Here is an 11,055-nt window from a genome sequence, read left to right on the forward strand (position 1 = left end):
ATATATATATATATATATATTTCTTTTCACTGACTGCCTATATAATGCCATTGTAAGCACTTTGACACAGGTCATTAGTCACCATCATGGATGTAAAACCCAGTGGACACATTTCATTCATTAATTTTTTTTTTCTTTTTCTTTTTTTTTGCAGTACTGGGTTTGAACACAGGGTCTATGTACTAAACTACATTCCCCCACCCTTTTAACTTTTAACATTTTGTATCAGGTTCTTGCTGAGTTGTTAAGTTCCTCAGTTAAGGCTTGAACTTGAAGTCTTTCTGTTTTTAGCCCACCAGATTGTTGGAATTTTAGGCATGTGCTACTATGCCTGGCTCATTTACTTTTTAATTTTTGTTTACCTTTGACATTTATTGCTTTTGATTTCTCTCTGAAAACTTCATTTTCTTGGTTTGTGAATCTTCTGTTTGACTCATTGTCTCTTGCTTTGCTTACTGCTTTTCTGTTACCTATCCCAAACAAGTTGGGCTTTCACTATTTCAGTCATCTTTTTAACTTTTCTTGGATAATTTTATTCCAAGTGCTTAGTTATCATTCTGTTATTTACTCATAAAATACTATTTTAGGGTTCAGTCACTTTTCTCAAATGAGTTAGCATTAATAGCTAAATGGACCTTTACCTAGGCCTTTTTTAGTCTCATGCCTTTATTAATATACTTGAAGTTCACTGTAAAAATCTCATTGTCATTCTTCTTTCTTCCATACAATTAATTGGTATTCTAATATTGATATGTATCACTTCTTTGCATGTTTTTATACTTTTAGAAAATCTTGCATCTTAAGCTTTAACTTGATTGATACCTAGTATTCTACAGCATGCTTTTTGCACTCAATGTTTTGTTTTTGTTCATGTTGATTTGTGCATGTTGTTAAGTTATCCCACTCATGTTTTTGTTTTTGGCAGAACCGGGGATTGAGCTTGGGCCCTTGGGCTTGCTGGGGAAGCACTTATTCCACTGAACCATCTCCCCGGCCCCTGTCCCACTCATTTTAACTGCTATTTAGTACATCATTGAATGAATGTTGAATAGTGAGCCTTCTATAAATTTTCCTTTTCATGTCACCTTTTAAGGTATTAAAGTAGAATTTTTCAGTTGAAATTGTACATTAGTTTGGTCATTTTAAAGTTATTCTTTAGTTTACTTTCTCTCAAACAACATGAGATAGCAATTTCTGTTTTTCTGTGACCAAATCAATACTTGATAGTATAATACTAAAAAACAACAACAACAACAACAACAAAAAAACAACACCAAAAAACCAACCAAGTTTTGCTAAGTGATTGTGAAAGGATACCGGTACTATTAATTGTTTTAACTCACATTTTTCTAATAACTGGTAACCTTCTTTTTCTGTAATAGCCTTTTGAGAGCCTGTTGTCACTTTTCCATTATTGGACATAATACCTGACACACAAATTAAAGGAGAGATTTAATTTGGTTCATATTTAATGGGGATTCAGTCTTAGTCAGTTGGCTCCAAGGCACAAACTTCATGGCTGAAGGGTATGGGGAAGTAAAGCTGTCTAGTTTGTGCTAACTGGAAGCAGAATAGGGGACTAGTGCCAGAGGGAAACAGGTGAGGAATCAGAAACCCTATCCAAGGCCATGCTTCCATGAGGTATATTCCATCAGTCCCCTGGGTGGTTCCCAGCCCAAGTTGACACAACCATCCTTAGCTATCATAGGGACTTAGTTTACTTTTCTTAAGTTAATGCTATATTGTATGTTGTATGCCATGTAATTATATAAAATACTGTATAGCTATATAAATAATATACTATATAATTATATATACTATATAATTGTATATAGTATATAATTGTATATAATATATAGTATTTATTATAATATACTATATAATTAAATATTTTTGGCTTTTTTAAAGAATCCTTTTTTCAAGATACCTACTTTTATCCTGTGTTAGGGGTATTGTAGATCTTTATCTTTCAATCTTTAGCTTGTCTTTTAACTTTTAACTCCTTGTATAGGATAGCTTATTTTAATTTTGATGAAGTTGGATTTTTTTCAGTTTTTACTTCAATACTTTTAGATAGTTGTTTCTTTGGAAATTTTCATTTAACTTCTAGTAATATTTCTCTATGATCTCCTAGTAGGTTTTTTTTTTTTTTTTTTTCCCCTGATACTGGGGATTGAACTTGGCCTACTAGTTTTAAAGCTTTATTTTTTTCTCATTTACATCTTTCCTCAACTGCTAGTTTTATAGTGACTTCTGTTCTCTCTAGTCTAGCACCAGTTATTATCTTGGCAATTCAAGGTTCCTGTATTATTGATATAGTACTGGGTGACATCATAGACTTGCTTATCACATTAATTTTTGAGGTTCATTTCCCTTTGATATTTTTTCCAGGTAACTTTGTGTTAACTTCTCAGTAGCAGTTGGCAATATCTCTTTTCAACCTATTTCCAAGAACTGGGGCTTCATTTCCTTATTGGTTTCAAATACTGAGCATGGTAACTGTCTTCTGCCATTAGTAGCTATTTTGAATCTTCTTTATTCTTTCTGTGCTTCTGTCAGCTTTTGAATTGTGAGCCATGTGTCATATTCAGTCTGACTCAATGTATCAGTTAAATTTTTTTCTTTATTGCTAGCTTTTCTTGTCTCCTTTCTCCATTTTTCTATTTACATAGACTATCATATTATCATAATACTTTTCTTTTTATTAGAAAGCTTAAGTTGTTTTTTTTCCGGAACCGGGGATTGAACTCAGGCCCTGTGCTTGCCAGGGAAGTGCTTATCCTACTCAGCCATCTCCCTAGCCCTAAAAGTTTTAAATATCTCTTTTATTTAGATGAGTTACAAATATTTATCTTATCTCTGATTTCTGATGGTATACATTGAATTCCTTTGTGGACATACATATTAGTATGAGGCACCATCACTGATAATGCCCTCTGTATAAAATTGAATCCACTGTTTTACTTCAAAAATTAGTTTTAAAAATAATTTTATTGTTTCCTACATTGTATGGAATTTAGAGTCAGATTCTCCTATATAATTCACAACTAAGCATGTTTTTCTACCTTGAAATTTTTAAGGATTATTAGCAGCATTTCACAGAGTAGAGCAGAAATAAAAGTAAGATTGTTTTCTAGTTTCAAAGGAGATTGAAAATATGTTAATGTCAATGACTGAATTAGAGCATGAAGGACCAGAAGATTAGCGGTTGTGCAGTAACGGTACTGGGAAAAGAATTTGAAGCAGTTCTGGAGTTATATATTTTATTTTAGATGTACTGATTTTGAGGTACTAACGTTAAAAATATGACTTTTCCCATTTATTTATTTATTTATTTATTTTTTGTTCTTTTTGAGACAGGGTCTTGCTGTGCAGTTCAGGCTAGACTACAGCTCACTTTGTAGCCCAGGCTGATCTCAAACTCACAGTGATGTTCTGCCTCTGCATCCCAAGTTCTGGGATTACAGCAGTGCATCACTATGCCTGGCGGCAATTTCTAAGTTCTTATAATAATAAATTGCTTGTATCTTTGCTTTCAATAATCCTTCCTGAATTAAATACTTCATCTTGTTGCTCTGCCACTCATTAAGTATCATTAGAATAAACCTTAAATACCTTGAATAATATTCAAGCCCTGTACTAGTTACCTTAGCTTTTTTTTTATAACCAAGTATTTCACTGATTTCTATTTAAATTTTTCTACCCATTGTCACTTCAATAAAACATTTGCTTTTTCTTTTTTACTTTTTTATTCAGCCATCCCTTTTTTCTTTCTTGTGGGACACAATCTTTTTAAGCCTCACTTTTTTTTTTTTGGCATATTTTTCTGATTACTAAATTTCACTGTGATTTCTCCCTTGTTACAATATGTGGTATTCAGTATTATACTTGTCAGTTGGCCTTTTCTCATGAGGAACTAGTAGAGCTAAGTGGTTTGAGTGTGCCCCATTTAATAGTAGGATGGTTTTGAGTCATTTATTTAATCTCTCCTTTTTTCTTCATCTATAAAACAGGGACATTCTTGTGTTCATATAGTTAATTGGAAAAATTGAGAGATACAAGTATAATGTCATTAGTGACATATTTGAAATGTCACAAATACAGAATATTTTCTGTTTGTCTATTTTTTCTTTCGTCTTTCTCAGAGAATTCCTAGTTTTCTTATTTTTGAAATACTTGGAATCTGGCATATGTTATGACTAAATGAAGGAAAGTACTGTTTCTTTGTGGCACATACAGTTACTGATTAGTAAGTACTTAGATTGCTTTTAACCTTTTAAATGTATAGGTGTTGCTCCCTCAATACCTATATTATTTTAGATAGTTAAAATAATATTGGGTAAAAGTAAAAGTAGGGGCAGGGAGATAGCTCAGTAGAATAAGCGCTTGCTTGACAAGCACAAGGTCCTGAGTTCAGTCCCTGGTACCGCAAAAAAAAAAGAAAAAAAAAGTAAAAGTACCATTTATTATACTATTTTTTTTTCTGAAAGTGCCTAATATATATGCACACATTGCTATTAATCCCACTCAACACATTCTTGCTTTGAACACTGTCTTGGTTACTCTTCTCTTGTTGCTGGGACAAATATCTGACCCCCAAAATGAAGGAAGGAAAGGTTTATTTAGCTCACAGTTATTGGAGGTTTCAGTCCATGTTCAGCTGGGTCCAAAGCAGAGCAGCACATAGCAGAAAGCAACTTTTCACGATGGCTTGGCGGCAGAGAGCAAGAGCCCAAGGGAGAAGAGTAGCAGCAGCTCGAACTACTAGCTTCTCTTCCAATCTTACATTGTAATGCAAATTATCTGCCCCAGGGCAGGTGCAGCATCCACACCTACAATAATCAATCACAAACTCCAGAAGCCACCCTATGACTGCATGAGGCTTTGGGGAGGACAGCTATACACAAACCATAACAAATATACTTGCTCTACCTTCCTTGGCACTTTCTGAAGCAGTTCTGGAAGTCCTGGATTCTGAGGGTGTGTCTTTACTAGGTGTGTTAAAAAATCTAGTCAATGTTGCTGGTGACTTCCATCCAGTGGAAAGGCAGGCTCATAAAAACACCATGGTGTGTTCTCATCCACCTTATTCACCGAATCTGGCACCATGTGACATGCTGGCTCTTTTTCAGAATCAAAATGACAATGAAAAGTAAAGATGTTAACTGAATAGAATTTCCATAATTGCTTCAGAAAGTGGCAAGAGGGCAGGGGATATAGTTGAGTTCTTCAGTTTGATTCCTGGCACCAAAAACAAAAAAATGGCAAGATTGAAGAATGATGGAATAGGTGTGTTCAATGTCAGTAGGTCTTTTGCTGTAGTACAGTTTTAAAATTTAAACATTTGCTGCATTTTTCAGTCATAGTCCATACATGCATATAATGTGCTTTGTTTTATATTTACTAAGGGCTTTTTTTGTTGCATCATAGCAAGGTAGAGAGAACCACAAGACAAGACAAAACAAGTATGTCAGATCAGGCCTCTCTTATGCTTGGTGTGAAACCTTTCTTGCCATTATGGTGGGGGGTCTCCTCTTTATGACCATCACTAATTCTAATGAACTTTGAAAGCCCTCATCTTCAAATACTATCAATGTGATCTCCCCGCCCCGGCCTGGGAGCCGGACGGGTCCAACGCCACGGGTCATGAGGGGCCAGCAGCACTCGCTAGCACCCAACAGTGCTGATGCGAGATGCAACACTAGGATCTGGGCCGGGGGCTGGCCGCAAAGACTAGAGGCCGTCAGCAGGCTGCCTGGCTTCCAGGGCGAAGGCTCCCCCGCCTGTGCAACGTGCCTTGGGTGCTGCCTATGGCACAGCCAAGAGTGGCACTGGCATTGCAGCCATGTCTGTCATGCGGCCAGAGCTGATCATGAAGTCCATCATCCCAGTGGTTATGGCTGGCATCATCGCCATCTATGGACTGGTAGTGGCAGTCCTCGTCGCCAACTCCCTGAATGAGGGCATCACTCTTTACAGGAGTTTCCTCCAGCTGGGTGCAGGCCTGAGGCTGGGTCTCAGCGGCCTGGCAGCTGTCTTTGCCATTGGCATTGTAGGGGATGCCGGCATGCGGGGCACTGCCCAGCAGCCCTGACTGTTTGTGGGCATGATCCTGATTCTCATCTTCGCTGAGGTGCTTGGCCTCTATGGTCTCATTGTGGCTCTCATCCTCTCCACAAAGTAGCCTATCAGTCACAGAATACTATGTAAAGAACATCCCCCATTCCAGAACAAACAGCCTGACACACACCCACGGGCCACCGCCCTCTCTGTAGTTGGTCTTGTAAATGCGCAGTGTCCTAGTGCCCATCATCTATTGCCCCGCCTGCCCCTTCAGCCCTGGGCCCACTCATCACCCATCCAGGCCCCAGATCAGTGAGGATGCTGATGCCTGGCCCCTCTACCCATTGTCCTAGAGTGCTCTGTGTATAAGGATGAATTAGAATTGTCATTTTTCTTTTCACTGGATGTTTATTTATAAAGATTTGACCTGCTCCTACTTCTGTGGAGCAGCCCTATCTCTTATCTATATAGTAGCCTTTAGGTAGAGTGTTGCCTTGGGATTCCCAGCGCTGAGACCGAGGATGGCCCCACCCTCCCGCCACCTTCGTCCTGCGGGGTCTGGAGAGCAGAATGCCAGCCCCGCCAGGCCCTGGCGCCATGCCATGTCCAATAAAGTTCTTGGATGTGACCAGAAAAAAACAAAAACAAAAACAAAAAACAAATACTATCAATGTATCGAAATGGGGGTTAAATTTTCAATGTGTGAACTTTTGGAAAATACCTTCAAACTATGGCAATTACTCGAATTAGTAATATACTTCTCAGGGTATAGAGGCAAATCAGAGATTAGTGTTTTTGCCATGAGGGCCAGTGAATATATTTTCTCTGGCTCTCTCTTGCATTCTCTAGATACACCTTTAAGTTGGTTGGTTAATTTGGTTTTCTGACTCTTTGAAGTTCAGTGTTACTCATAGGGATTCTTTATTGTATCTAACAGTTGGCACAGTACTTTGTATTGGACAGGATAAAAATAGATGTTCCTAAGAGTTTTACCACAGTTTGTTTCCAAGTCATTCTTAGTGTTTTAGGAGCCTTTTAGTGACCAGAGATACCAAGTGATTTCTTTTGTTCTTTTCTGCTTGCCAGACTTGAGACAACAAGCTTAAGAACAAAAGCACATTACTTCTTATACCACTCAGTTTCTCCTTCTGCTTTTTCTTGTATTTTTTTTTTTTTTTTCTGTTTTTAGGTAGGAATGATTTAATCATTCACTCTAAGTCTTGCCCTCAATCTCATTAACATCCTTGTGAATTGGTAGTTTATAGTTTTCAAATTTTATTTGACTGGTCCTGTAAAGGCTAAGGGGAGTGCAACATTCAGCCATGATTTGTCAGTATGAAGGTAATGGATCCATTTGTATGATACTTGTCACATTTTCATTCTATTAGGAACTTTTGTAAGGAAATAACATTCTTGCTTGTTCCTTAAGGCACAGAGGGTGGTATTTTCAGAAATAGCTATGTGGTTCTCAGGAGAAAACATTCTTTTATTAGGAAATATACTTACCAAAAACTTTGGAAAAGTCGCAGCCTAAGTTAGGAAGATGTATTTGGGCTAAAAATTATCTCAAAATATTTTAGGTAGTATTTTTGAGTACAGTTTCTTTTATTAGATTGGGTGATTTCAATGAGTAGACCAAAGGGATGCCTACTAGTATAGCTCAAAACTAAAGGAAACAGTTTCAATTTTAACAGTATTTCTATTCATAATTCTTGTTTTGCCATATTTTAGTTACTTTGGTTAGAGCAAGATTTGAATGGATGCCAACTTGTACTTGATACAATTAAAATGTAGTTGAAATGAAAATAAATTCAAATTTTCAAAAGGATTATTTTCTTTCTTTAGGACAGGGTCTACAGGCTCTACAGGATCTCACTACATACATTGTATTCTTAGTGATTGTCCTGTTTTCAGCCTCCCAAGTGCAGGGATTACAGGCGTGTGCCACTATGCCCAGTGTCCATCTCTGTCTTAGCGTGCCCCTGGGGGTGGGGCCAGCGTGGTATGCTGGGATTGAACCCTGGCCACTGAGCTCTGCCTAAGCAGGTGCTTTAGTCCACTGAGCTATCAGGCTGGCCTTATTTTCTAATTATAACAATTAAGAAAAAAGTTTTTACACATTTGATAATGCTTGTTTCATAACATAGATTCCTTTGAATGCCATGATTTATGCTTATTTTTTTAAGAATACTAAAATTTCAATATTAGAGATTTTGTTTAAGTAAATAAAGTTATGTGGTTTACTTTCCTTTTGAACAATAACAACATACTTTGTCAGTGAGCTTTATTAAATGTATTTTTAACTCATTGGGAATTCATATTTAGTCTACTACTTTTGCTGCAGATGACTTTTTAAAAATATAAATGACGAGGTTTTTCTTCAGTCTTAAAATATTTGTCATCTCATATATTCCAGATTTACTGGATTGAAATAGTGTTAGTGCATTTTGGCTGTAATGTTTTATTATGACATCACTGTAATCTATACACAGTATGTGATTTCAGATGGTTTTAGTGTTACATATTTTCATAATTATGCTAGTTTTGGCAGTTCACTTGGAACTTTTTCACATCTCTTTGGTGAACATGTTTTACTTCTGGGCTTTTGAGGCAACTATATGCTTCAAAAATTAAGTGTGCTTATAATATTTGTGCAGAATTATATAATTGGGATCTAAGTTGAACTATAATTTAGTTTTAATTCACAGTAGTTTTTCACTATTTAAAGACTATAATCACTCAAAATAAAGCATAACATATTAAAGATTGAATTGTGAAGATGTTTTGTGAAATTGAACACTATGTGTGTTGGCATAAATTCTAAAAGAACCTAAGTTCATGCAAAAATGTTTTTTTTTTCACAGCACATATTTTACTTTTTGTTTTCCTCAAGCTTCAGTTTTCCTCCTAAAATATCACCTAGCATCTGAAGCCATGTTGTCTTATAAAAGATTCAACTTTTATTGTAGTGTGAGACTGAATAACAATTAATTTTTTTTCTGGCCAAGCATGGTGGTGTGTGTCTTTAATCGCAGCACCGAGGAGGCTGAGGTAGGAGAATTGCCATGCATTCAAGATTAGCCTGCACCAAATAGTAGGATTCTGTCTCAGAAAAAAGAAGACATTTTTCTTTAAGAGATTTTGTCATAGTTTTCACTTGCTTCTAAGTCCCTATATTGGTAAATTTAGTGATTATTCTTTTTATTTGCTCTGGAAATCTTCAAATACATAAAATAGAAACAATATATCATAACATAAAATGTCATTGATTATATAACTGATGTATAGCACATCATCACGTTTTATATTGGTATATTTGCTGTCGGACTCTGCATCTTCAATTTAAAACATGTTTTTATTTTTAAAATGGAGAATAAGAAGTTATCAGATATCTTTATTTTACTACCTTACCTGAGTTTTTCTTTTCTAGTGCCTGTCTTCTTTAAAGAACAATTTGTGCTTATCAATACCATTGGTAATTTCTCATTCAGTTTTTAAAAATTAATTAAATTATTTGGTACAGGGTCTCACTACACAGCTCAGATTTGTAGTGATCCCCCTGGCTCAGCCTGGGATTATATAATTGGACATTTTAAGGATCTAAGTTGAACTGTAATTTATTTATTTCTTTCTTAATCCCTTTTCCCTCCCTCCTGGTCCTAATGCTTGCCAGGCAGGTGCTTAGACTGCTGAGCTATCGCCCCAGCCCCTCAATTTTTTATTACTCATACATATGATTACATCCCTTGTGGGGAATTGGTGCCTGTACGTGACACATCTTTAGTTCTTTATCCCCTTTTCTCCCTCCCTTTTCCTTTCCTCACTTCATCTCTTTTCTTTTTTTCCATAATTTTATTGAGAAACAAATAGCAATGAGACAGTTTGAAACCAAATTGGTAGGACAGTTTCAATAATTAACACATTGCATACATTCTTCCTAGTGGTTAATTGCTGTACAAGATGTGGACATGATATCCTATTTACAAACACTATTACAACAAATCCCTCTATTCATTAAGAGAATGTAACTATATATTCTAACCATTTTGAATACACAGATACAAAATGGACATTTATCTGTAACCCCTTTTTGTTTAGTTCCGTTATTTGAATATTATAGGTGTGTTAACTCAGCAAAATATTCTAAAAGAGTCCAGTAGTCCATAATAGTATTGGGGCTTCCGCTTCACTGGCAATGTCAGAAATTGTTGACCTGAGTCCCCTACAGCTCAACATAACACCATGGCTTTACTACTTCTATTTCGTTTTTATACTTTTCTGCTGGATGGTTAAGACCAAGGTAAAGCAGGACCTATGCAACAAGAGTTGTAGCTTTTGGGTCTGAAGAAATGATATTTTCTTTCAGTTACTTATTTACTGTTTTTACAGCTGTTCTTTCTCTAGAACTCAGGCATTTCCTCATAGATTGGATTACTAAATTCTGAAACAGTTCAAATAGAATGAGGACTAAGTATATCTCTGTCATACTTAGTACTATGTAATTATTGAATTCACCCATACTTTTAGCTTCTGGTCCTGTTCTTCCATTTCAAACATTGTGTACTCAGTGCTTATTTGACCAACTGTCATTCCTTGTAATAGTCATGCGTTGTACATTTGTACCATTTTCCTTTTGCTTATAGGTCTTCCTTTCACTCACCATTTACCTTGAATCATAACCTAAAATATACTTACATTGCGTTTGAAAGGCCTGACCTAGCCTTTTTAGTTTTTCCAAATAGAATTAAGTTGTGCTACTGTTACTTAAAAAATTAATTGCTGTTATAGAATTTGTTATATGTTTGATAGATTCTGAAATCTTTTTTTTTTTTTTTTTTTTTTTTTTTTTGAGGAACCGGGGATTAAACTCAGGCCCTTGCGCTGGCCAGAGAAGCACTGGTTCCCATGACATAAAGTATTGTTTTTCATTGTTTGACTTTTTAATCTATGAATTTCCTTTTGAGTTAAATGTGTTTCTTGTTACAAGCAACT

General features: G+C 35.9%; 1 protein-coding gene and 1 pseudogene across 1 annotated transcript in view; both read left to right on the forward strand.

The window, feature by feature from the left end:
* The window catches only part of Vps13b (vacuolar protein sorting 13 homolog B), an 881,657-nt gene that overhangs the window by 27,749 nt on the left and 842,853 nt on the right, over positions 1–11,055 (forward strand). The gene's annotated exons all lie outside the window — the stretch shown is intronic.
* Positions 3,186–6,303, forward strand: LOC105743338 (annotated as a pseudogene).

The sequence above is a fragment of the Octodon degus genome, unplaced genomic scaffold (genome assembly GCF_000260255.1).
Source record: "Octodon degus isolate 3935 unplaced genomic scaffold, OctDeg1.0 scaffold00118, whole genome shotgun sequence".
NCBI classification, from domain to species: domain Eukaryota; kingdom Metazoa; phylum Chordata; class Mammalia; order Rodentia; family Octodontidae; genus Octodon; species Octodon degus.